A 25,791-nucleotide genomic window follows, 5' to 3' on the forward strand; every position below is an offset into this window, starting at 1 on the left:
AATTAACTACTTAGATTATAAGCTTTACAACAAGCTTTACCAACAGGAAAATATTTAAAAATAAGTATTCCTTGTCAAACATAAATTTACATACAACAACAGAAAATACAGTGTGATTTCATTCCTAGTAAAGAAGTCTTGCATTGGAGGCACTCAGTATTTTTTTTCAGCTAGAAATAGCCAACATTTACATCATTCCATGAACACTTAAGTTGGAGCTCACAATCTCTATATAAAAAGGTTTGTAAAATACTGTCGTGTGTGCTGAAAGTGCTGTATTTATTTCTGAGAATACTGAAACTCACTCACTCACTCACCCACCTCTCTCAAGAACACAACAAATATTTCCACCGTAACCATCAAAGACTAGGTATGTCCAAAACACATTATTTCACTTCTACATGAACAAATGAGACTTGTAGTAAAACTGCTGATCGAGATTTTCATAAAACTTCCAAGTCTTTGTTGCATTTTTCTAATAATGAATAGTATCTACGATCCCATTTTTTTTGTGTGTTGTTGGTGTTGCTATGGATCCAACTTACAGATCACAAATATTCATAAGCACTCCATCATTGAGCCATACATGAAGCCTTTATCTATAATTTCATATAAAAACTTCTGCTTTAAATTCACGTATAAAATTTTAATGAGCAAAATAATATTTCCAAAAATTTAAACTCTCAATTAGATCAAGGTGAAAAATAAAATAATGTTCATGACACTTTTAAAATATTTAAAGCAATTATTTTTAAAATTTGATTATCCTTGATATCCTAAAACAGCACTATTTTCCTATTTTATAATGCAGAATGCTGGTCAGATTTTTGAGGAATACACTGTCTTCTGGCAATCCACTGTCTTTTCATATAAAGTACACTTAAATGAGATACTTCAATTAATCTGAATTTTCGGCATATTTAACTAAGTTCTATTTTCATAAATTCACTCAAACATATTACACACAGCCCGAGAAAATATAAACACATACATATCTTACACAAAGGGCATTTCATTCAAGGTTCTCCAATTATTATTTGAAGATAGTAATATAGAAAGTATTTAAGGAGGTAACATCAGCAAGCCATCTCATGGCACCTTCATATTTTTGCTCCAAGTATCAAAACACATTAAAAGCAAAACGATGAAAAAGTCACAAATACAGCATTTCTAAATCTTACTCTGAAGAACAATTTTCCAACAGACACATTTTTAGATTGTAATATTGAAAAACAATTACTCTGTTCTGAGAAAAGCCTTGTTTAGGGGACTCAAAGGTAATAGGAGAAAACTGGTAACTTAAAAAGACTGCATTAAGCAGAAACTGTCCCTATTTTGACCAAATATACTAAAATATACATTAAAATATACATTAAAAATCAGAAGAGATTGTATGTTTCTTTAAGTGTAATGTTTGGTATAGTACCATCCAAAAAGTGGGCATTTCAGCAAACACTGATATTTATAGAGCACAGTGTTGGACATTTTTGGTAGAAAATATATTAGCAAACTAAAACAAAAAATATGTGTTATAACATTGCAAATATTATCAATAAACATTTATAATGTTTATATGGCATCACTATTGATTTCATCATAGTTAGAAATGTAGACCAAAGCAATGAATCAATTTGCAATATGTTGTACATAGACTCCAGTGTTTTTATGACATTTGACAATGTATTCCAGCTGCTGAATGGAATCTTGGCTTTTTGTTAGACCATGAAAATATCTTGTATTAAAATGTGTGCTTGTATGTGTTTAAAAGCTTACACTGTTAATGTAATATGGTTTGTATTATGAAGAAATTAAGGGAATAAACCTTTGCTCATCATGATTCTCTTACATAGGGTGAAGCCCACTCTCAGTTGAAAAAATTTCTTCTATCTCAAATAATTCTTGCCATTTTAACTCAACAAAGAATCAAAACTAAAATATCTAAAAATAACAATCTTTGCTTTTTTTCTCTTGATAACTAATCCTTATTTGACAGTATTTTCTGAGTGTATTTTAAGATTGTTTCAGTTAAGACCTAAAAAGCTATAGTTAAAATAGTCTATTTAAAAACAATATGCTTACTTTTGTCCTAAATTTTATAATAAACAAATTACACAAACTTTAATGCAGGGAATAAAGCTATATATGCAAAATAAAGGCACATACACCTGTTTTTCAGTAACACGCTTAGTCTTTATGAAGAGAGCATATCATTGGTTCTTCAGTCACATAGGATCTGACACTGACCATTCTGCTTCTCTAGAAAATGCATCACAACAGATCTCACAACTATTAAACAAAAAACATTTGTGTGTTTAAAGCTAAACTTTAATTTAAAAAAACTGTTCACTAAAAACAGTTGGTAACATTTATCCCATTCACGTTACACAAAATTTCAATCATCTACCTTGTTAGTAACTGAGCCACCGAGGAGAGAACAAGCTTCCTAGTGTGGCTGCACACACTCAGAGGGTTCTCTGCTTCCCAATACATCTTATACAGGCAAATATTATCTGTTAATTGCTTTGAAATAAAGCAGACTGTACAAGACTCATTTAATGTTAGGTGCCTTCCCCAAGTGTAATAAAACTGTAATAAGCTCAATAATAAATATTTTTAATCCAAGTCAATGTATCTAAAATCAAGCATAATTTTATCTATTACCATGAATATTCAAGTTGGCTCCTTGTGTCACAAAAACTTCCTTTAAATGTTAAAACATAATCAAAATCTTATTAATTCATGCCAAGGGAAAATATATAGGTACCATTTATCATAGAAAATTTCCATATTAAAAGTGCACATATATCTTTCTTAATTGGCACACTCATTACATGTACATTGGTCATCCTGACTTTAACATCTATTGAATTTTTCTTTTAAATGTAACTCATAAATTTAAAACATTAGCAAAAGCCATGCTTTCTTTTTATTGAAATCTTAACTTCATATTATTTTTCAATCTTTACAAATGTACATAAACCCAGTTTCTTGAGCAGTTAATATACAGACAAACACTACAAATATTACTAAAGTTTTAGGTCAACTTATTGCTTATCTGCCCCTGGAAATGAGAAATAATTTTAATCAGAGCAGTGTATGGCCAACACTTATCTGGATGGTAACAGGCTCTGTAGTGTCTACACAACTGAGACTGGAGATGACCCTGGCAATCTACAAATCCAACAGAACCTTGTGTTATACTTGAAGAGCATATAGAATAAAGCCTGTAAAATTCTTTTATTTCTAAAATAATGGAAGATCCTTTGAAACTCAATATCATCATTTAACAATATTACTGCATTGTGGAGCTAGTGCAATCTTGCATAGCCTTGGCAAACTGACAAGGCACAATAAAAAAAATTAAATTATTATATGAACAAGAGAAGTCACTGAAGATAATTTAAGGCCTTGAAGTGAATTAATCAGTCAGATTTAAAGCGGAAATATAAACCATAAATTATCCATATGAGTGCAAGCAATATGCCTTTCCAGGTTCTGTTCTGTGGACAAGAGACAGAAACAATTGTTGCTTATGGTTTGTATTGGAATCCTTTGGGACCTGGGGGAGTAAAGGCAAATAAATTTTCTACTGTACATGGAAGACTCAAGACTACTTTAACCTTTTGCATGGAATATCAAACTGTGGACACAGTGAAGATGCGAGTGCTTGGAAGGCTTCTGCCACTAAATGAGGATGAGACTGAATCATGGATTTCCACCCAGATGTTTCCAGTATCTCAGTTGCTTGGTTGTTGTTCTAGTTTTTCCCATCCTCACATCCAAGTTGTTGAAAAACACTGCACCTATTAATAAAGTCTATTGCCTGGGATTTCAACTGTTCTGCACTGGGCAAATCTGCAAGGACAAGGGTATCAGCAACATTTTCTACTGAGAGGTTACTAAACAAAGCATCTTCACACATGACCTTCGGCCGTTCCAGTGCATATTTGTCTGCAGCTGCCAATAAGTTGTCGGCCATTTTATCAAAATTTGGTGCTTTTCCTGTGTAAATGAATCTCATCATTTCTTTAAACCCTCAGGGTCTAAATCATTTATTTCCACTCGATTCTTTGTGCACTTATGCACCCACATCCACACACACACACACAAACACACACCAATACCATACAACAACATACAAAATCATAGCTTAGGCATAGGCAGTGTCCTACATGAACACCAACATCTGGACCGTGAAGCCCTAGTGCTTGGCCATGCTTTCAGCAGCTGGTGGCAGCTGGTTGGAATCCTTTGCCTCAGGAAGGGCAGAAGGAGAGCTCCCATGCAGCCTGACAGTTGGCATTCTCCATGCTCTACTGCCATCAAGTCAAAATGCTTTGAGGTTTCTGCCTGCACATGCCTGCTCTTCTCTGAACATGGTTGCAGACCTGCTTGTGTGGGTGCCACTCTATTCTGGTTGCACAGGTGGGAATAGGGCCTCCTGAGACCTTCTCGGCCCAGTAGAGTCCTGTGAGTGTCCAGGATACAGCTGAACAGAACACAGGGCCTTTGACACAGGGTTTGGCTAGTCTGACTGAGGAAGCACATCCTGCCAGGACCTGAGTGCAGTGCAGGAGGACATCATAGGTTGTACAGTGTTACAGGACCCCTCTCCACAGGCATCTGCACCCAGGGATGCATCTGGGTTCTTGTGGGTGACTTGCCATTCTCATCCCTGTTCAACAGAGTAATCTGTGTCCTCCTTGCTTTTGTTTGAGGCTGCCTAGAAGCTGCCTTACAGGATGTCTTTCCTACCCATAAGACTTCTAGTTAGTAACCCACAAAGGATCAGGGTGTTGTGACAGGCTACCATAATTCACTGAGCTGTCTCTACATCTTAATGCTTGGTAGCTTTTGTCACCAGATATTGTTAAGCAGTTAATGTTCTCCCTGCCAACCCCATACCCATGTCAACCCCTTTCTAGGTCTATGGTTGTTCTCTCTGGCATTCCTATTATTTAAGAAAGGGTTCTTTCCTGGAGCCATGCTTCAGGTGGTATAAGGTTCCCAGGCCTGGCAGAAAATCTCAGCTAAGTCTCCAGAACCCTTCAATGTTATGGGAGATCCCTCATAATCCTATGCAAGTAACCTTATGCTGTGACCCAAGGGCATGAGGAGCCTAGGCACTGTCTTGGCTTAGGGTGAAAGTGATTAAAAAAGCCAGAGTATGCTGTAGTCCATAGTGTGTCCATAACAGCCCAGGCTGCCAGGGAATCATAATGGCCAGGTCCCTTAAAAGCCTCTTGGCTCTGATGCCTGACACAGAACCTTGAGCAGAGTCTGGGCTTCTCTTCACTAGCTTACTTTTCCTAATATCCAGAGAGTTGAGACAAGATGAATGCTGAAAAGCCACCGGGCCTTCTCTGCCAAATCCAGGAATTTCTGGAAGAATAGAAATGGTTATGGAATTAAAAGATGGACAGTCTCAGATCCCAGAAAACTGGGAGTTCAGAGGAAGAATACCAAAGTATATCCTCAGTGCTTCATGGTAGTTGGTGAAGGGCAAAGGTGTGGTAGAGGTGGGGTGGAGGGTTAGAGAGAGGAGAGAGATTGTGAGGAAGCTGGAATTAGCTCATAATTGTTGCCTGGTTTTCTGGTCAGTTGCCTGGAGATGTTTACTTGGTAGGTGCTTAGAATTGGAAGCCCGAGGTCAGGGTCTTGTCAAGGGGGCAAGTTGAGATGAAATATTCATTTCTTCTTTTGATATGTCCTTGTCCACAGTTCAGTGTGCTAGGTGTCCTGCAGCTGAGATTGTGGAAGTGTGTGGCCAGCCTCTCTGGGCCTTTGAGGTGGACAGATGACTGGATAACTTTGTGGGGCAGCATCCACCAGGACTCATATTGAGGGGTACCTGACACACCAAACTGTGTGCCCGGGTAAGTTGACCAATGTTTTGAGGGGTTGCCGGGCTTTTTTTCAACCTCTCAGCACACTCCAGGTCCAGGCCAGCAAAACAGGAAGCCTTATGGATACAGAGGGCATCCCACTCATTGCCCTGGGTCCAATGCTAAGTCTTCTACTGCCTGGTGAGAAGCTAGTGTTGAGCCTAGGGTTTCATGGAAGGGGTTGGTTTCCCACGCCCACCACGTGAGACCTCTATTCACCTTCCCCTGTGTCCTGAGGTCTCTGACACCAGCACCTATGTGCCCTACCAGCCAAGGGACATCCTGGGAGGGTTTTATTGACTGGCTGTCTTGACCTGGCAACTTGAGAGAGTGTCCCCAGAGACCAAATAGGTCTGCATCCCCAAGAAGAGAACTGGCTGTAGGCTTTAGGTGGCCCCTGTGTGGGCAGGGTCAGGCAGGCAGGTGATAGATCAATCTCTGGGCTTGCCCCAGTCCCAATGGCCTGGCTGGGCACTGTGGGCAAGGTCAGCTCTTGGTCCTCAAGACCAGGAGTTTGTTTCTGAGGCTCTGCCCCTGGGGTCCAGATTGGCGGGGGGTTTAGATAGAGCTCCCAGAGGATCTTTTGTAAGTACTTGCTTATAATTTTTAGTGTTTGCTGTCTTGCCAGATTCTTCTTTGGCTGGCAGGTACCCTGATGTTAAGTAGTACCTCTGATGGGTGACCCATGAAACTTCAGTATGCACAACCTCCTGCTCTCAGACACTTATGCACCCACATCCACATTCCTGAACTTTATAGGCCAGCAAGAACACACACACACAGAGAGAGATGCAGGAGCATACTTCTTTGTGAGCAAACACACATACATGCTGACACAAATACACACACAGAGACACACAAAACACACCAATACCAGCAACAACATACAAAATCATAGATTAAGCATAGGCAGTGTCCTACATGAACAGCCACATCTGGCCAGTGGAAGCCCCAGTGCTTGGCCATGTCTTTGGCAACTGGCTGGCATCCTTTGCCTCAAGAAGGGCAGTAGGAGGGCTCCCATGCAGTCTGGCAGTTGGCATCCTCCATGCTCTACTGCCATCAAATCAAAATGTTTTGACGTTTCTGCCTGCACATGCATGCACCCCTCTGAACATGAATGCAGATCTGCTTGTGTGGGAGCGACTCTATTCTGGTTGCACAGGGGGGACTAGGGGATCCTGAGGCCTTCTAGGCACAATAGAGGCCTGTGAATGAGCAGAATCCAGCTGAACAGAACAGGGTTTGGCTAGTCTGACTGAGGAAACATATCCTGCCAGGTCCTGAGTGCAGTGCAGGAGGACATCATAGGTTTTACAGAGTTACAGGACCCCTCTACACAGGCATCTCCACCGAGGGATGCATCTGGGTTCTTGTGGGTGACTTGCCATTCTCATCCCTGTTCATCAGAGCAATCTGTGTCCCCCTTGCTTTTGTTTGTGGCTGCCCAGCAGCTGCCTTACAAGATGTCTTTCCTACCCCCAAGGCTCCTTGTTAGTAACCCACAAAGAATCAGGGTGTTGTGACAGGCTACTGTGATTCTCTGAGCTGTCTCTACATCTTAGTGCTTGTTAGCTTTTGTGGCCAGATATTCTTAAGCAGTTAATGTACTCCCTGCCAACCCCAGCCCCATCTCATCCCCTTCCTAGATCTATGGTTGTTATCTCTGGCATTCCTATGTTTTAAGAAAAGGCTCTTTTCAGGTGGGGGAAAGGTTCCCAGGCCTGGCAGAAAATCACCCAAGTCTCCAGAACCCTTCAATGGTATGGGAGCTCCCCCATAATTCTATGCAAGCAACCTCATGCTGTGACCCAAGGGCAAGAGGAGAATAGGCATTGTCTTGGCTTGAGTTCAAAGTGATTAAAACAGCCAGAGGGTGCTGTGGTCCTTAGTGAATCATGAAGGCCAGGTCCCTTAAAAGCCTCTTGGCTCTGATGCCTGACACAGAAACAAGCAGCAGAGTCTGGGCTTCTCTTCACTAGCTTACCTTTCCTAACATCCAGAGAGGTGAGACAGGATGAATGCTGAAAAGCCACCTGGCCTTCTCTGCCCTATCCAGGAATTTCTGGAAGAATAGACATGGTTGTGTAATTAAAAGGTGGACAGTCTCAGATCCCAGAAAACTGGAAGTTCACTGGAAGGAAGAATAGCAAAGTATATCCTCAGTGCTGCATGGTATTTGGAGAAGGGCTAGGGTGTGGTGGAGGTGGGGTGGAGGGTTAGAGGGAGGAGACAGATAGATTGTGAGGAAGCTGGAATTATCTCTTAATGGTTGCCTGGTTTTTTGGTCAGTTGCCTGCAGATGCTTACTTGGTAGGTGCTTAGAATTGGAAGCTCAAGGTCAGGGCCTTGTCAAGGGGGCAGTTTGGGATGAAATATTCATTTCTTCTTTTGATATGTCCTTGTCCACAGCTCAGCTTGCTAGGTGTCCTGCAGTTGAGATTGTGGAAGTGGGTGGCCAGCCTCTCTGAGCCTCTGAGGTGGATGGATGACTGGATAACTTTGTGGGGCAGCATCCACCAGGACTCATATTGAGGGGTACCTGAGATACCAACTTGTGTGCCTGAGTAAGTAGACCAAGGGGTTGAGGGGTTGTGGGGCTGGTTTTAACCTCTCAGTGCACTCTGGGCCCAGGCCAGCAAAGCAGGGAGCCTTATGGATTCACAGGGCACCCCACTCATGGCCCTGGGTCCACTGCTGAGTCTTCTACTGCCTGGTGAGAAGCTAGTGTTGAGCCTAGTGTCTCATGGAGGGGGTTGTTTTCCCACCCCCACCACGTGAGGCCTCTATTCACCTTCCCCTGTATCCCAAGCTCTCTGACACCACCACCTAGGTGCCCTACCAGCCAAGGGCCATCCTGGGAGGGTTTTATTGGCTGGCTCTTCTGACCTGGCAACTTGAGAGAGTGTTCCCAGGGACCACAATGTCTGCATCCCCAAGAAGAGAACTGGCTGTAGGGTTTAGGGGGCACCTGTGTGGGCAGGGTCAGGCAGGCAGGTGCTGGACCAATCTCTGGGCTTGCCCCAGTCCCAGTGGCCTGGCTGGGCACTGAGTGGGCGAGGTCAGCTCTTGGTCCTCAAGACCAGGAGTTTGTTTCTGAGGCTCTTCCCCTGGGGTCCAGATTGGCAGAGGGGTTTAGATAGAGCTCCCAGAGGATCTTTTGTAAGTACCTGCTTATAACTTTTAGTGTTTAGCTGCCCTGCCAGATTCTTCAGTGGCTGGCAGGTGCCCTGATATTAAGTAGTACCTCTGATGAGTGACCCTTCAATCTTCAGTATGCACAACCTAATCTCAGACACTTATGCACCCACATCCACATTCCTATACTTTATTGGCAGGGGGAAATCACATGCACAAACAGAGGAGCAGGAGCATACTTCCATGTGAGTACACAGGCATACATGCTGACACACATACACACACACACACACACACATACACACACACCATGCAACAACATTAAAAATCTTAGCTTAGGCATACTCATTTTCTTACATGAACAAACCCCACTGGACAGTGGAAGCCCTGGTGCTTGGCCATGTTTTTGGCAACTGGCTGGCATCCTTTGCCTCAGGAAGGGCAGTAGGAGAGCTCCCATGCAGCCTGGCAGTTGGCATTCTCCATGGTCTACTACCATCAAGTCAAAATGTTTTGAGGTTTCTGCCTGCACATGCCTGCACCTCTCTGAACATGGCTGCAGACCTGTTTGGGTGGGAGCCACTGTATTCTGGTTGCACAGAGGGGAAGAGGGGCTCCTGAGACCTTCTCGGCCCAATAGAGGCCTGTGAGTAAGCAGGATTCAGCTGAACAGAACACAGGGCCTGTGACACAGGGTTTGGCTAGTCTGACTGAGTAAGCACATCCTGCCAGGTCCTGAGTGCAGTGGAGGAGGACATCATAGGTTTTACAGTGTTACAGGACCCATCTACATGGGCATCTGCAACCAGCGATGCATCTGGGTTCTTGTGGGTGACATGTCATTCCCATCTCTGTTCATCTGAGTAATCTGTGTCCCCCTTGCTTTTCTTTGAGGCTGTCCAGCAGCTGCATTACAGGATGTCTTCCTACCCAAGGACTCCTTATTAGTAACCAACAAAGAATCAGGGTGTTGTGACAGGCTTCTGTGTTTCTCTGAGCTGTCTCTATATCTTAGTGATTGGTAGCTTTTGTTGCCAGATATTCTTAAGCAGTTAATGTTCTCCCTGCCAACCCCAGCCCCATCTCTTCCCCTTCCTAGGTCTATGGTTGTTATCTCTGGCATTCCTATGTTTTAAGAAAAGGCTCTTTTCCAGGTGGGGGAAAGGTTCCCAGGCCTGGCAGAAAATCACCCAAGTCTCCAGAACCCTTCAATGGTATGGGAGCTCCCCCATAATCCTATGCAAGCAACCTCATGCTGTGACCCAAGGGCAAGAGGAGAATAGGCATTGTCTTGGCTTGAGGTCAAAGTGATTAAAACAGCCAGAGGGTGCTGTGGTCCTTAGTGAGTCATGAAGGCCAGGTCCCTTCAAAGCCTCTTAGTTCTGATGCCTGACACAGAAACAAGCAGCAGAGTCTGGGCTTCTCTTCACTAGCTTACCTTTCCTAACATCCAGAGAGGTGAGACAGGATGAATGCTGAAAAGCCACCTGGCCTTCTCTGCCCTATCCAGGAATTTCTGGAAGAATAGACATGGTTGTGTAATTAAAAGGTGGACAGTCTCAGATCCCAGAAAACTGGAAGTTCACTGGAAGGAAGAATAGCAAAGTATATCCTCAGTGCTGCATGGTATTTGGAGAAGGGCTGGGGTGTGGTGGAGGTGGGGTGGAGGGTTAGAGGGAGGAGACAGATAGATTGTGAGGAAGCTGGAATTATCTCATAATAGTTGCCTGGTTTTTTGGTCAGTTGCCTGCAGATGCTTACTTGGTAGGTGCTTAGAATTGGAAGCTCAAGGTCAGGGCCTTGTCAAGGGGGCAGTTTGGGATGAAATATTCATTTCTTCTTTTGATATGTCCTTGTCCACAGCTCAGCTTGCTAGGTGTCCTGCAGTTGAGATTGTGGAAGTGGGTGGCCTGCCTCTCTGAGCCTCTGAGGTGGATGGATGACTGGATAACTTTGTGGGGCAGCATCCACCAGGACTCATATTGAGGGGTACCTGAGATACCAACTTGTGTGCCTGAGTAAGTGGACCAAGGGGTTGAGGGGTTGTGGGGCTGGTTTTAACCTCTCAGTGCATTCTGGGCCCAGGCCAGCAAAGCAGGGAGCCTTATGGATCCACAGGGCACCCCACTCATGGCCCTGGGTCCACTGCTGAGTCTTCTACTGCCTGGTGAGAAGCTAGTGTTGAGCCTAGTGTCTCATGGAGGGGGTTGTTTTACCACCCCCACCACGTGAGGCCTCTATTCACCTTCCCCTGTATCCCAAGCTCTCTGACACCACCACCTAGGTGCCCTACCAGCCAAGGGCCATCCTGGGAGGGTTTTATTGGCTGGCTCTTCTGACCTGGCAACTTGAGAGAGTGTCCTCAGGGACCCCAAAGTCTGCATCCCCAAGAAGAGAACTGGCTGTAGGGTTTAGGGGGCACCTGTGTGGGCAGGGTCAGGCAGGCAGGTGCTGGACCAATCTCTGGGCTTGCCCCAGTCCCAGTGGCCTGGCTGGGCACTGAGTGGGTGAGGTCAGCTCTTGATCCTCAAGACCAGGAGTTTGTTTCTGAGGCTCTGCCCCTGGGGTCCAGATTGGCAGAGGGGTTTAGATAGAGCTCCCAGAGGATCTTTTGTAAGTACCTGCTTATAACTTTTAGTGTTTAGCTGCCCTGCCAGATTCTTCAGTGGCTGGCAGGTGCCCTGATATTAAGTAGTACCTCTGATGAGTGACCCTTCAATGCACAACCTAATCTCAGACACTTATGCACCCACATCACATTCCTATACTTTATTGGCAGGCGAAATCACATGCACACACAGAGGAGCAGGAGCATACTTCCTTGTGAGTACACACGCATACTTGCTGACACACATACACACACATCATGCAACAACATTCAAAATCATAGCTTAGGCATACCCATTTTCTTACATGAACATCCCCCATTGGCCAGTGGAAGCCCCGGTGCTTGGCCATGTTTTTGGCAACTGGCTGGCATCCTTTGCCTCAGGAAGGGCAGTAGGAGAGCTCCCATGCAGCCTGGCAGTTGGCATTCTCCATGGTCTACTGCCATCAAGTCAAAATGTTTTGAGGTTTCTGCCTGCACATGCCTGCACCTCTCTGAACATGGCTGCAGACCTGTTTGGGTGGGAGCCACTGTATTCTGGTTGCACAGAGGAGAAGAGGGGCTCCTGAGGCCTTCTAGGCCCAATAGAGGCCTGTGAGTGAGCAGGATCCAGCTGAATAGAACACATGGCCTGTGACACAGGGTTTGGCTAGTCTGACTGAGGAAGCACATCCTGCCAGGTCCTGAGTGCAGTGGAGGAGGACATCATAGGTTTTACAGTGTTACAGGACCCCTCTACATGGGCATCTGCAACCAGGGATGCATCTGGGTTCTTGTGGGTGACATGTCGTTCTCATCTCTGTTCATGAGAGTAATCTGTGTCCCCCTTGCTTTTCTTTGAGGCTGCCCAGCAGCTGCATTTCAGGATGTCTTTCCTACTCCAAGGACTCCTTATTAGTAACCCACAAAGAATCAGGGTGTTGTGACAGGCTTCCATGTTTCTCTGAGCTGTCTCTATATCTTAGTGATTGGTAGCTTTTGTGGCCAGGTATTCTTTTTTTTGTTTTTTGTTTTTGTTTTTTTTTTGTATTTGTTTTTTGTTTTTGTTTTTGTTTTTGTTTTCATGATTGCACTCAATTTTAGTGGCAAGTTTATTCTTTTTTTTCATTTTATTTTATTTACATTTAAGATGTGGCCAGATATTCTTAAGCAGTTAATGGTCTCCCCGCCAACCACAGCCCCATCTCATCCCCTTCCTAGGTCTATGGTTGTTATCTCTGGCATTCCTATGTTTTAAGAAAAGGCTCTTTTCCAGGTGGGGGAAAGGTTCCCAGGCCTGGCAGAAAATCACCCAAGTCTCCAGAACCCTTCAATGGTATGGGAGCTCCCCCATAATCCTATGCAAGCAACCTCATGCTGTGACCCAAGGGCAAGAGGAGACTAGGCATTGTCTTGGCTTGAGGTCAAAGTGATTAAAACAGCCAGAGGGTGCTGTGGTCCTTAGTGAATCATGAAGGCCAGGTCCCTTCAAAGCCTCTTAGTTCTGATGCCTGACACAGAAACAAGCAGCAGAGTCTGGGCTTCTCTTCACTAGCTTACCTTTCCTAACGTCCAGAGAGGTGAGACAGTATGAATGCTGAAAAGCCACCTGGCCTTCTCTGCCCTATCCAGGAATTTCTGGAAGAATAGACATGGTTGTGTAATTAAAAGGTGGACAGTCTCAGATCCCAGAAAACTGGAAGTTCACTGGAAGGAAGAATAGCAAAGTATATCCTCAGTGCTGCATGGTATTTGGAGAAGGGCTGGGGTGTGGTGGAGGTGGGGTGGAGGGTTAGAGGGAGGAGACAGATAGATTGTGAGGAAGCTGGAATTATCTCATAATAGTTGCCTGGCTTTTTGGTCAGTTGCCTGGAGATGCTTACTTGGTAGGTGCTTAGAATTGGAAGCTCGAGGTCAAGGCCTTGTCAAGGGGGCAGTTTGGGATGAAATATTCATTTCTTCTTTTGATATGTCCTTGTCCACAGCTCAGCTTGCTAGGTGTCCTGCAGTTGAGATTGTGGAAGTGGGTGGCCTGCCTCTCTGAGCCTCTGAGGTGGATGGATGACTGGATAACTTTGTGGGGCAGCATCCACCAGGACTCATATTGAGGGGTACCTGAGATACCAACTTGTGTGCCTGAGTAAGTAGACCAAGGGGTTGAGGGGTTGTGGGGCTGGTTTTAACCTCTCAGTGCATTCTGGGCCCAGGCCAGCAAAGCAGGGAGCCTTATGGATTCACAGGGCACCCCACTCATGGCCCTGGGTCCACTGCTGAGTCTTCTACTGCCTGGTGAGAAGCTAGTGTTGAGCCTAGTGTCTCATGGAGGGGGTTGTTTTACCACCCCCACCACGTGAGGCCTCTGTTCACCTTCCCCTGTATCCCAAGCTCTCTGACACCACCACCTAGGTGCCCTACCAGCCAAGGGCCATCCTGGGAGGGTTTTATTGGCTGGCTCTTCTGACCTGGCAACTTGAGAGAGTGTTCCCAGGGACCACAATGTCTGCATCCCCAAGAAGAGAACTGGCTGTAGGGTTTAGGGGGCACCTGTGTGGGCAGGGTCAGGCAGGCAGGTGCTGGACCAATCTCTGGGCTTGCCCCAGTCCCAGTGGCCTGGCTGGGCACTGAGTGGGCGAGGTCAGCTCTTGGTCCTCAAGACCAGGAGTTTGTTTCTGAGGCTCAGCCCCTGGGGTCCAGATTGGCAGAGGGGTTTAGATAGAGCTCCCAGAGGATCTTTTGTAAGTACCTGCTTATAACTTTTAGTGTTTAGCTGCCCTGCCAGATTCTTCAGTGGCTGGCAGGTGCCCTGATATTAAGTAGTACCTCTGACGGGCGACCCTTCAATCTTCAGTATACACAACTTCCTGTTCTCAGACAATTATGTGCCCACATCCACATTCCTAAACTTTATTGGTAGGTGAGGACTCATGGACACACAGAGGTGCAGGAGCATACTTCCTTGTGAGCACACACACACATACATGCTGACACACATACACACACACACACAGACACAAGCAGCATGCAACAACATACAAAATCTTAGCTTATGCATACACCATGTCCTACATGAACACCCACATTTGGCCAGTGGAAACCCCAGTGCTTGGCCATGTTTTCGGCAGCTGGTGGCAACTGGTTGGCATCCTTTTCCTCAGGAAGGGCAGAAGGAGAGCTCCCATGCAGCCTGGCAGTTCGCATTCTCCATGCTGTATGGCCATCAAGTAAAAATGTTTTGAGGTTTCTGCCTGCACATGCCTGCACCTCTCTGAACATGGCTGCAGACATGCTTGGGTTGGAGCCACTCTATTCTGGTTGTACAGGGGAGATGAGGGGCTCCTGAGACCTTCTAGGCCCAATAGAGGCCTGTGAGTGAACAGGATCCAGCTGAATAGAACACAGGGCCTGCGACACAGGGTTTTGCTAGTCTGACTGAGGACGGACATCCTGCCAGGTCCTGAGTGCAGTGTAGGAGGATATCATAAGTTTTACAGTGTTACAGGACCCCTCTACACAGGCATCTGCACCCAGGGATTCATCAGGGTTCTTGTGGGTGACTTGTCATTCACATCCCTGTTCATCAGAATAATCTCTGTCCCGTTTGCTTTTGTTTGAGGCTGCCCAGCAGCTGCCTTACAAGATGTCTTTCCTACCCCCAAGACTCCTTGTTAGTAACCCACAAAGTGTCAGGGTGTTCTGACAGACTACCTTGTTTCTCTGAGCAGTTTATACATCTTAGTGTTTGGTAGCTTTGGTGGCCAGATATTCTAAGGCAGTTAATGTTCTCCCTGCCAACCCCAGCCCCATCTCAACCCCTTCCTAGGTCTATGGCTGTTATCTCTGACATTCCCATTTTTAAGAAAAGGCTCTTTCCTGGAGCCATGCTTCAGGTGGTTGTAAGGTTCCCAGGTCTGGCAGAAAATCACCCAAGTCTCCAGAACTCTTCAATGGTATGGGAGCTCCCCCATAATCCTATGCAAGCAACCTCATGCTGTGACCCAAGGGCAATAGGAGCCTAGGCATTATCTTGGCTTGAGGTCAAAGTGATTAAAAATGCCAGAGTATGCTGTAGTCCCTAGTGTGTCCATATCATCCCATGCAGCCAGGGAATCATAATGGCTAGGTCCCTAAAAGCCTCATGGTTCTGATGCCTGACACAGAAACTAGCAGCAGAGTCTGGGCTTCTCTTCACTAGCTTACCTTTCCTAAAACCCAGAGACGTGAGACAGGATGAATGCTGAAAGGCACCCTGCCTTCTCTGTCTTATCTAGAAATTTCTTGAAGAATAGACATGGTTATGGAATTAAAAGGTGAACAGTCTCAGATCCCAGAAAACTGGGAGTTCAGAGGAAGGAAGAATATCAAAGTACATCCTAAGTGCTGCATGGTAGTTGGTGAAGGGCTGGGGTGTGGTGGAGGTGGGGTGGAGGGTTAGAGAGAGGAGAGAGATTTTGAGGAAGCTGGAATTATCTCATAATGGTTGCCTGGTTTTCTGGTCAGTTGCCTGTAGATACTTACTTGGTAGGTGCTTAGAATTGGGGCCCAAGGCTAGGGCCTGGTTGGTAAGAGGGCAGGTTATGATGGAATTCTCATTTTTTTGATATGTCCCTGTACTCAGGTCAGAGTGGTAAGTATTCCTCAGGCAAGATTATGAAAGTAGTCAGTCAGCACCACTGGGCCAATGATGTGGACAGATGCCTGGATGACATTTTAGGGCAGCATTCAAAAGAACTCATTTTGAGGAGTACATAAGATTCCAACCTTTGTGCCTGGGTAAGTAGATCAATGTTTTTGTGGGAGCCCTTCTTTTCATCTCTCACCTCACTCTGGGCTCAGGCCAGGAAACTGAAGGAGCTAGGGGCACACAGAGCAGCCTACCCATTGCCCTAGGTTCAGTACAGTGCCTCCTACTGCTAGGTGGCAGGTAGTATTGGGCCTAGTGCTCCATGGAGATGGTTGGTTCTCAACCCCATCCCATGTGTCCTCTGTTCAACTTCCCTTGTCCTTTGAGCTCTCTGACTGTACTACCATGTTGTCCTACCAGCTGAGGATCATCCTGGTAGGTCCTTTTGGTCTGGGTGCCTTGACCTGACAACTTGAGAGAGTATGGCCAGTGACAAAGGAGTCTGCATCTGTAAGAAGAGAACTGGCTGTCAGATTCAGAAGCAACCTCATGTGGGTAGGTTCAGGCAGGCAGGTGCTGTATCAATCTCTGGGCCCGACCCAGTCTGAGTGTTTTGGCTGGGCACTGAGTGGGTTTCATCAGTTCCTGGTTGTCAAGTCAAGGCATTTGTTTCTGAGACTAGGCCCCTAGGGTCCAGATTGGCAACGGGTTTAGGTACGGCTCCCACACGATCTTTTGCAAGTACCTGGTCATGTCTCTTAGTGATGCTACCCTCCTGTTGGACTCTTCAGTAACTGGCAGGTTCCCTGTAGTTGACTTGTCCACCATGGACAACCTTCTGTTCCCTAACACTTATGCACCCACATCCATATTCATTAAGTTTACAGGGAGGAGAGAGCTCATACACAAAGAGGTGTAGGAGCATGCTCCCATGAGAGCACTCATACACACACACACACACACACACACACACACACACACACACACACACATACACATACCACACACACACAAACACACATATGGACACATCCACTACACAACAACATACAAAACCATAGTTTAGGATATTCCATTGCCTACATGCCTACATGCCTACATGGACACCCACTTCTGGCCAATGGAAGCTCCGGTGCTTGGCTATGTTGTTGGCAGCTGTTGGCAGTTGGTTGGGGTTTTTTGCCTCAAAAGAGAAGAGGAAAATCCCTATGCAGCTTGGCAATTGGCATTCTCAGTGCTCTACTGCTATCAAGCCATATTGTTTTGAAGATTCTGCCTGCAAATCCCTTCTCCTCTCTGAACATGCCTGCAGGCCTTCTTGGGAGCCACTCTATTCTGGCTGCACAGGTGAACTAGGGGCTCCTGAGGGCTTCTTGGCCCATGAGATTCCTGTGAGTGAGCAGGATCCAGCTGAGCAGCCAACAGGGCAGAAGACACAAGGTTTGGCTAACCTGAGTCAGGAAGCACATCATCTGAGGTGATGAGCTAAGTGGAGGTGTACATCTTAGTTTTTACAGAGTCACAGGACCTCTCTACACAGGCATCTGCAGCCAGGTTGCATCTGGCTTTTTGTGGGCAACTTGTCCTGCCCATTCCTTTTCATCTGAGTGATCCTGGTCCCACTTGCTTTTGTTTGATGCTGCTCAACAGCTGCCTTACAGCATGTCCTCCCAGCGTTTCTCTCAAAAATACAATTAGAGCATACCTATTCCTAATTGTACCAGTCAGGTACAAGACAGTCCTAATACCCAGTCCAACATTTTGTTGACTAACCAGAACCTCTGTCATCTCTTCTAACTGAAACACTTACTTTTGATCCTGGCTTTTTTTTTTTTTTTTTTTTTTTTTTTTTTTTTTTTTTTTTTTGGCTTTAGAATGAATGTCAGCTGAAAACCATCTACTCAGATCTTTTTTCTCAAAGTAAATAGCCAGAATTGGCTATGAGACTATAGGTCTTCAACCCAGTCAGAAATCCAAAATGACTGAGTTAACTGAAATTTTGGGAAGCACTAAACATAGCTTCTAAAACTTAGCCAATTAATAGAGACCGCTGAACACCTGAAAAGCCCCTATACTACCGAACGTTCGAGCATCAGATCTTCAGCCTTCTGGCCCAGAGTCATCTGACAGACCTTAGTGATTCAGGATTTTAAGGGCTGATTACTCTGTCTAGGCAGATATAATCAGACGACTATTCTGCAAGAGTGTCCTTTTCTGGACAGTATTTTGTCTGTAGATGGAAAGAGGCAATTCTTGCCTAGTGGCTAACACACAACTGGAGTAACTCCAATGATGCTCAATTTCTTCTTAGAATCCAGGACAGGAAGCTGTCAGGAGCAGACAGGTCTCTAATCAGAATGGACATTAATATATAAATATGTGTAGCGTCAATTCTATGGTCTTCTGATGTTTTGAAAACCAGCTATCCATGTAAGGTAAACTGGACTGTTGTCTGTTCACTCCTCTCAGCTATTTCCAAATAAAATATGGGAAACCTCCTAACAATAAACTCAAAGCCATGAATTTGCTATAGTCCCTTAACTCAGGTTAACCATCCCAAATCAGTTAAAAAAGTTAAAGAAGGACTGGTTCTAGGCCTTGTATTCCTAAATGTGTTATACAGGAACAATGCCCATGAGAGTATCAATATTCATCTCACTTTTATATTAATAAGAAGCTCGTACCAATGAAAACCTTACATTTGAAATCAAAGTAAATTTTGTACCATTTAAGAAATTATAACTTCATCTTGATAATAATTATACAGATTTCTACCAATAGGTTATGTCTATGCAATAAGTCCTAGCTAATCCTCCCTGTTCCAACAAAACCACTACTTTTCCCTAGAAAGACAGACCATTATTAACCACATTATTCCCAAGCCCAGGGAATAGGGGAGCTGACTCTTTATTAACTTCTTCAAGCTGATTAAGGGTGTTGAGATATTAGAAGAGGGGTGGGGGGAAGAGTAAGTTGATAAGCCTCTAACACTGTGTCTTCACTGAATCCAGATGGAATTCAAGGACATCGGAGGTTTGGGCAGGTCTGCTCTGTATGCTTGATGAGTAGATACACCAAGGCTGTGTATTCTGCAATATACAATTCTCAGAACAAGTTTTAGTATCAAGAAAAAAAATTTTTCCCCCTAGGGGGCTGACATTTTTTTAAAGATGTTGGTTCTAACAATTTTTCTTTTTTTCCCCTTTTTAAAATTGGTTGTAATATTTACATTTCAGATTTTATCCCCTTACCCCACTTCCTCCCACCACCCAGAATCCTCCTATCCTGTCCCTCTCCTCATGATTCTATGAGGCAGTGACTGCACCCACCCCCCCACTATCCCCTCCCCACCCTCACATTCCCCCCCACTCTGTTTTTTTTTGTGGGACCAAGAAATTCCTCTCCCACCTATGCCAGACAAGGACATCCTCCCCTACATATACCACTGGAGTCTTGGGTCCCTCCCTATGTGTTCCCAGGCTGGTGGTTTAGACCCTGGGGGGCTCTGGTTGTTTGGTATTGTTGCTTTCCTCCTGGGGTCACAAACCATTTCTGCTCCTTCAGTCCTCTCTCTAAGTCCTCCATTGGGAAACCCCTGATCATATCAGTGGTTAACTGTGAGCATCGTCCTCTGAGTGTGTTAGTCTTTGGCAGATCTCTAAAAAGACAGCTATATCATGTTCCTCAGATTATGCACTTCCAGCCATCCACAACAGTGTTTAGCTTAGGTGGCTGTACATGGGATGAATACCCAGGTGAAATGGTCTCCTGATGGCCCCTCCTTCAGTTTCTGTTCCATGTTTTGTTTCCCTATTTGATCCCTTGAGCATTTTTGTTACTCGTTCTAGGTAGAACTGAGGCATCCTCTCTTGGTCTTCCTTCTTCATGAGCTTCATGTGGTCTGCGGGTTGAGTCTTTGCTAATCTTAGCTTTTGGGCTAACATCGCTTAACAGTGAGTAAATACCCTGTGTGTTCTTTTGGGATTGGGTTAACTCACTCAAGATGATAATTTCTAGATCCATTCATTTTCCTAAAAATTTCTCGAATTCATTATTTTTCATAGCTGAGTAATACTCCATTGTGTAGATGTACCACATTTTTTATATCCATTCCTCTTTTGAGGGACATCTTGGTTCTTTCCAGCTTCTGGCTATTATAAATAAGGCTGCTATGAACATGGTGGAGCATATGTCTTTATTACATGTTGGAGCATCTTCTGGGTATATGCCCAGGAGTGCTATAGCTGGATCCTCAGGTAATGCTATGTCCAGCTTTCTGAGGAACCACCAGACTGATTTCCAGAGTGGTTGTACCAGCTTGCAATCCCACCAACAATGGAGGAGTGTTCCTCTTTCTCTGAATCCTCGCCAGCATCTACTATCACCTGAGTTTTTGATCTTATCCATTCTGATTGGTGTGAGGTGGAATCTCAGGGTTGTTTTGATTTGCATTTCCCTGATGACTAAGGATGTGGAGCACTTCTTAAGGTGTTTCTCAGCCATTCGAGTTTCCTCTGTTGAGAATTCTTTGTTTAGCTCTGTACCCCATTTTTTAATAGGGTTATATGGTTGTCTGGAGTATAATTTCTTGAGTTCTTTGTATATCTTGGATATTAGCCCTCTATCGGATGTAGGATTGGTTAGGATCTTTTCCCAATCTGTTGGTTGCCGATTTGTCTTATTGACAATGTCCTTTGCCCTACAGAAGCTTTGCAATTTGATCAGGTCCCATTTGTCAATTCTTGATCTTAGAGCATAAGCCATTGGTGTTCTGTTCAGGAACTTTTCCCCTGTGCCTAGGTATTCAAGGGTCTTTCCCACCTTCTCTTCTATTAGTTTCAGTGTATCTGGTTTTAAGTGAAGGTCTTTTATTCACTTGGATTTGAGCTTTGTACAAGGAGATATGAATGGATCGATTTGCATCCTTTTACATGTTGACCTCCAGATGAACCAACACCATTTGCTGAAAATGCTGCCCATTTTCCACTGGATGGTTTTAGCTACTTTGTCAAAGATCAAGTGACCATAGGTATGTGGGCTCATTTCTGGATCCTCAGTTCTATTCCATTGATCTTCATGCCTGTCTCTGTACCAATACCATGCAGTTTTTATTACTATTGATTGCCCTGTAGTATAGTTTGAGGTCAGGGATGGTGATTCCCCCAGAAGTTCTTTTGTTGTTGAGAATAGTTCTCGCTATCCTGAGTTTTTTGTTGTTCCAAATAAATTTGCAAATTGCTCTTTCTATCTCTATGAAGAATTGATTTGGAATTTTGATGGGGATTGCATTGAATCTATAGATTGCTTTTGGCAAGATGGCCATTTTTACTATATTAATCCTGCCAATCCAGGAGCATGGGAGATTTTTCCATCTTCTGAGATCTTCTTTGATTTCTTTCTTCAGAGAAGAAATCTTGGACCACACTCGCCTGTCTACAGCACCACTTGGAGTGGAGGGGAGATGCCAGTTCTTTAGGGAGGGCAGTGCAATGCTTCCACCTCTTCTGCAAGCAGTGTTGGAGATGCTCACACAATAACGTAAACTTGTCATCTGGAAGGAGACCATTAGCTTCATCAAGCAAAAAAATCCTTTCTAATGAATTTTTTAAATCCCCAGTCCTTCCCCTGTACAAATCAGTATGCTGTTTGGCTTTCCATTGCTTTTGTTTCTTCCCTTTTAGCATTCAGAAGAGAGAATTTGAATTTAGCTTGACCCTCACTTTTTGGGCAGCTAACTAGAAGCAAATATAAGGACAAATAGTCTTTACTTTCATCATCTAATCCCTTTGGGTTCACCCTCAGGTACATTTCATTTTATCATTTGGGCCAGAAGAAAATGTTGAACTCTTTTTTAACCCTTCACCCCTTTCTTCTGGACAAAAACTGAAGTTATTAATAGTCCACATGTAGGAAAATTTCACGATTTAACCTGTGTGTAACACCAGCTTTCTGCAACAGGACTAGTAGACATATCTCCATGCAGAGGTGGAGTAGGTTCCCGATACATTGCCACTTTATTACAGTCTTAAGATTCATATAGTATCCCACAAACTTGAATAATTTAGCCAGACACACAGGGAGGCGGGCGGACCCTCAGCGGTCCTGGAGGCCGAGGCTGAGGGGGTGGCGAGCTCCTGCAGCGGGCGCCCAGGCCAAGCTGCATCCTCCTACCGGCCTCCCTCCTGTTCTCAAGAGCTGCTAAACTTCATCCCCACCTTAAATACACCCGCCTCCAAAGAGCGTGCCTACCCCGAGACCCCTCCCTGTGCTGAGAAATTCTTGTTATTTTTAGTGAGATATTGTGGTTATTATTAGTGAGATATTGTTGTTATTTTTGAAATATTGTTACTGTTTGTTATATATTGTTGTTATTATTAGTGATATTTTTGTTATTAGTGAGATGTTTTTGTTATTAATATTCTGATATTGTTACTATTAGTGAGATATTGTTAATATAAGTGAGATGTTATAACTATTGAGATATGATTGTTATTTTGAATGAGATATTGTTATTATTATTAGGGAGATATTGTTGGTATTATCAGTGAAATATTGTTTTTATCATTAGTGAGATATTACTGTTATTATTAGTGATATATTCTTATTATTATTAGTTCGATATTGTTAACATGTTAATGAAATATTGTTATTACTACTAAGATATTTTTGTTATTAGTGAGATATTATTGTTATTAAAGAGATATTTTTATTAATAGTGAGATATTGGTGTTACTATTATTAAAATTTTGTTATTAATACTGATATATAGTTATTATTACTAGTGAGATATTTTTGTTACTCTTACTGAGATATTTTAACAATTTGTGAGACTGTTTTTGTTATTAGTGAGATATCGTTGTTATTATTAGTGAGAAATTATTGTTATTATTAGAGAAATATTTTGGTTATCAGTGAGATATTGCTGTTATTATTATTAATATTTTATTATTAATAGTGACATACTGTTATTATTAGTGAAATATTTTTGTAATTGTTACTTAATGATTGTTATTAATGAGATATTGTTATTATTATTCATAAGTTATTATTCTGATTATTAGAGAGATATTTTGTAAGAGTGAGATATTTCTTTTATTATTATTAAATTGGTATTAATAATGACATCCTGTTATTATTAGTGCAATATTTTATTAGTGAGATATTTTTGTTATTATTGATGATACTGTTATTGAGATATTGTTAATATGAGATATTTTTATTATCAGTGAAATATTGTTATTTATGAGGTATTATTTTTATTACTGGTGAGATATTGTCATTATTATTAGTGCAATATTTTTAATATTTATTGAAATATTGCTGTTATTATTAGTGATATAGTGTTATTTTAAGTGGGATATTATTATTTTTGTGAGATACTGCTGTTATTATTAGTGTTATATTGTTATTATTAGTGAGATACTCATTATTAATGTGATGTTTGTTGTTAGAAATACTGCTGTTATTATTAGTGATATATTTTTATTAGTGAGATATTCTTATTAATGTGATATGTTTGTTATTATTAGTGATATAATGCTACCATTATTGCGATATTATAGTTAATATTACTGAGATATTATTATTATTAGTGTGATATTGTTAACATTTTAATAAAATATTATTGCTACTGTTAATGAGATATTATTATTATTAGTGAGATATTGATATTACTATTAGTGAAGTATTGTGATTATTACAAGATATCATTAACATATTAATGAAATATGTTTGTTATTATAATTGTGATATTGTTATCATTATTGAATTGTTGTAATTATTAGTGAGATATTCTTATTATTATTAATATATTGTTATTATTAGAGAAAAATTGTTACTATTACTGAAAGTTTGTTATTATTAGTAATATATTTGTTGTTATTGCTAGTTAGTTATTGTTATTATTAGTGTGATGTTGTAATTATTATTAGTGAGATATTTTGTTGTTATTATTGAAAGATTATTATTAATAGTGATATATTTTTCTTATAAGTGTGATGTTATTATTATTAGTGTGATATTGTTGTCATTAGTGAGATATTTTTGTTATTACTACTGTGATATTGTTACTATTAGTGAGATATTGTTGTTATTAACAAGATATTGTTATTATCAGTGACATATTGTTGTGATTAATTATTAGTGAAATATTGTTGTTATTATTAATGTGATATCATTATTATCAGTGAGATAATATTATTAGTGTGATATTATTGTAAATATTAGTAAGATTTGGTTGTTATAATTAGTGAAATATTGTTATAATTAGTCAGATATTGTTTTAATTACTGATATATTATAAGTGAGATATTATTATTAATCTGATATTTTTGTTATTGTTGTTATTAGTGTGATATTGTTATTATCAGTGATATATTGTTGTAATTATTAGTGAAATATTATTGTTACTATTAGTGAGATATTGTTGTTATTATTAGTGAGATATTTTCATTATTATTATTGAAAAATTTTTGGCATTAGTGAGATATCATAGATATTATTAGTGAGATAGTTATAAATATTAGTGAGATGTTATTTTTAGTGGTATATATTTGTTATTATAGTGAGATATAATTATGATTAGTAAAAAATTATTTTTATTTGTGAGTTATTGTTATTAGTGAGATACTTTTGTTATTAAAAGTGAGATATTGTTTTTATTACTAGTGAGATATTTTTATTATTATTATGAGGTATTGTTATTATGAGTGACATGTTGTTATTATTATGGAGATATTCTCGTTTTTATGAGTGAGATATTACTGTTTTTATTATTAAGATATTATTTTTCATGATGAGATATTGTTATTACTACTGAGATACTTTTGTTATTTTTGATGAGATATTGTTGTTATTAGTGTTATATTTTTGTGAATATTACTGTGATATTGTTACTATTAGTGAGATATTGTTATTAGTGAGATATCTTTATTATCAGTGAGATATTGTTGTTATTAATTATCCAGGAGATATTGTTATTAGTAGTAGTAAACTACTGTTATTAGTGAGATACATTTTTATTAAAAGTGAGATATTATTTTTATTGCTAGTGAGATTTTTTTATTATTAGTGAGGTATTTTGTTATTACTGAAATATTATTTTTAGTGATATATTGTTATTGTTAGTGGGATAGTGTTTGTTATGAGAGAGATATTTTTGTTTTATTATTGAGATATTGCTGTTATTGTTATTAAGGTATTGTCATTAATAGTGAGTTTTTTATTAGTAGTAAGATATCATTATTATTATTGAGATATTTTTCTTATTACTGAATGATTTTTATTATTAGTAAGATAGTATTATTTTTAGTGATATGTTATTATTAGAGAGATATTTTTGTTATTTTTAGAGAGATATTTTTGTTGTAAAGATATTGTTATTAATAGTGAGATTTTTATTAGTAGTAAGATATTTTTATTTTTCATGAGATATTGTTGTTATTAATGAGATATTTTTTTTCTATAGTAGTGAGATATTGTTATTATTAGTAAGTGTAAAATATTGTTGTTTATTATGAGATATTGTTATTATTAGTGAAATATTTTTATTTTTAGTAGTG

At 41.6% G+C, this 25,791-nt stretch overlaps 2 pseudogenes; both read right to left on the minus strand.

The window, feature by feature from the left end:
- Positions 1–3,610: 3,610 nt before the first annotated feature.
- On the minus strand, positions 3,611–4,092 carry LOC143433818 (speckle-type POZ protein-like pseudogene; annotated as a pseudogene).
- Positions 4,093–5,295: 1,203 nt separating this feature from the next.
- Positions 5,296–22,295, minus strand: LOC117701343 (speckle-type POZ protein-like pseudogene; annotated as a pseudogene).
- Positions 22,296–25,791: the final 3,496 nt, after the last annotated feature.

Source organism: Arvicanthis niloticus (assembly GCF_011762505.2).
Source record: "Arvicanthis niloticus isolate mArvNil1 chromosome Y unlocalized genomic scaffold, mArvNil1.pat.X SUPER_Y_unloc_5, whole genome shotgun sequence".
Lineage (NCBI taxonomy): Eukaryota > Metazoa > Chordata > Mammalia > Rodentia > Muridae > Arvicanthis > Arvicanthis niloticus.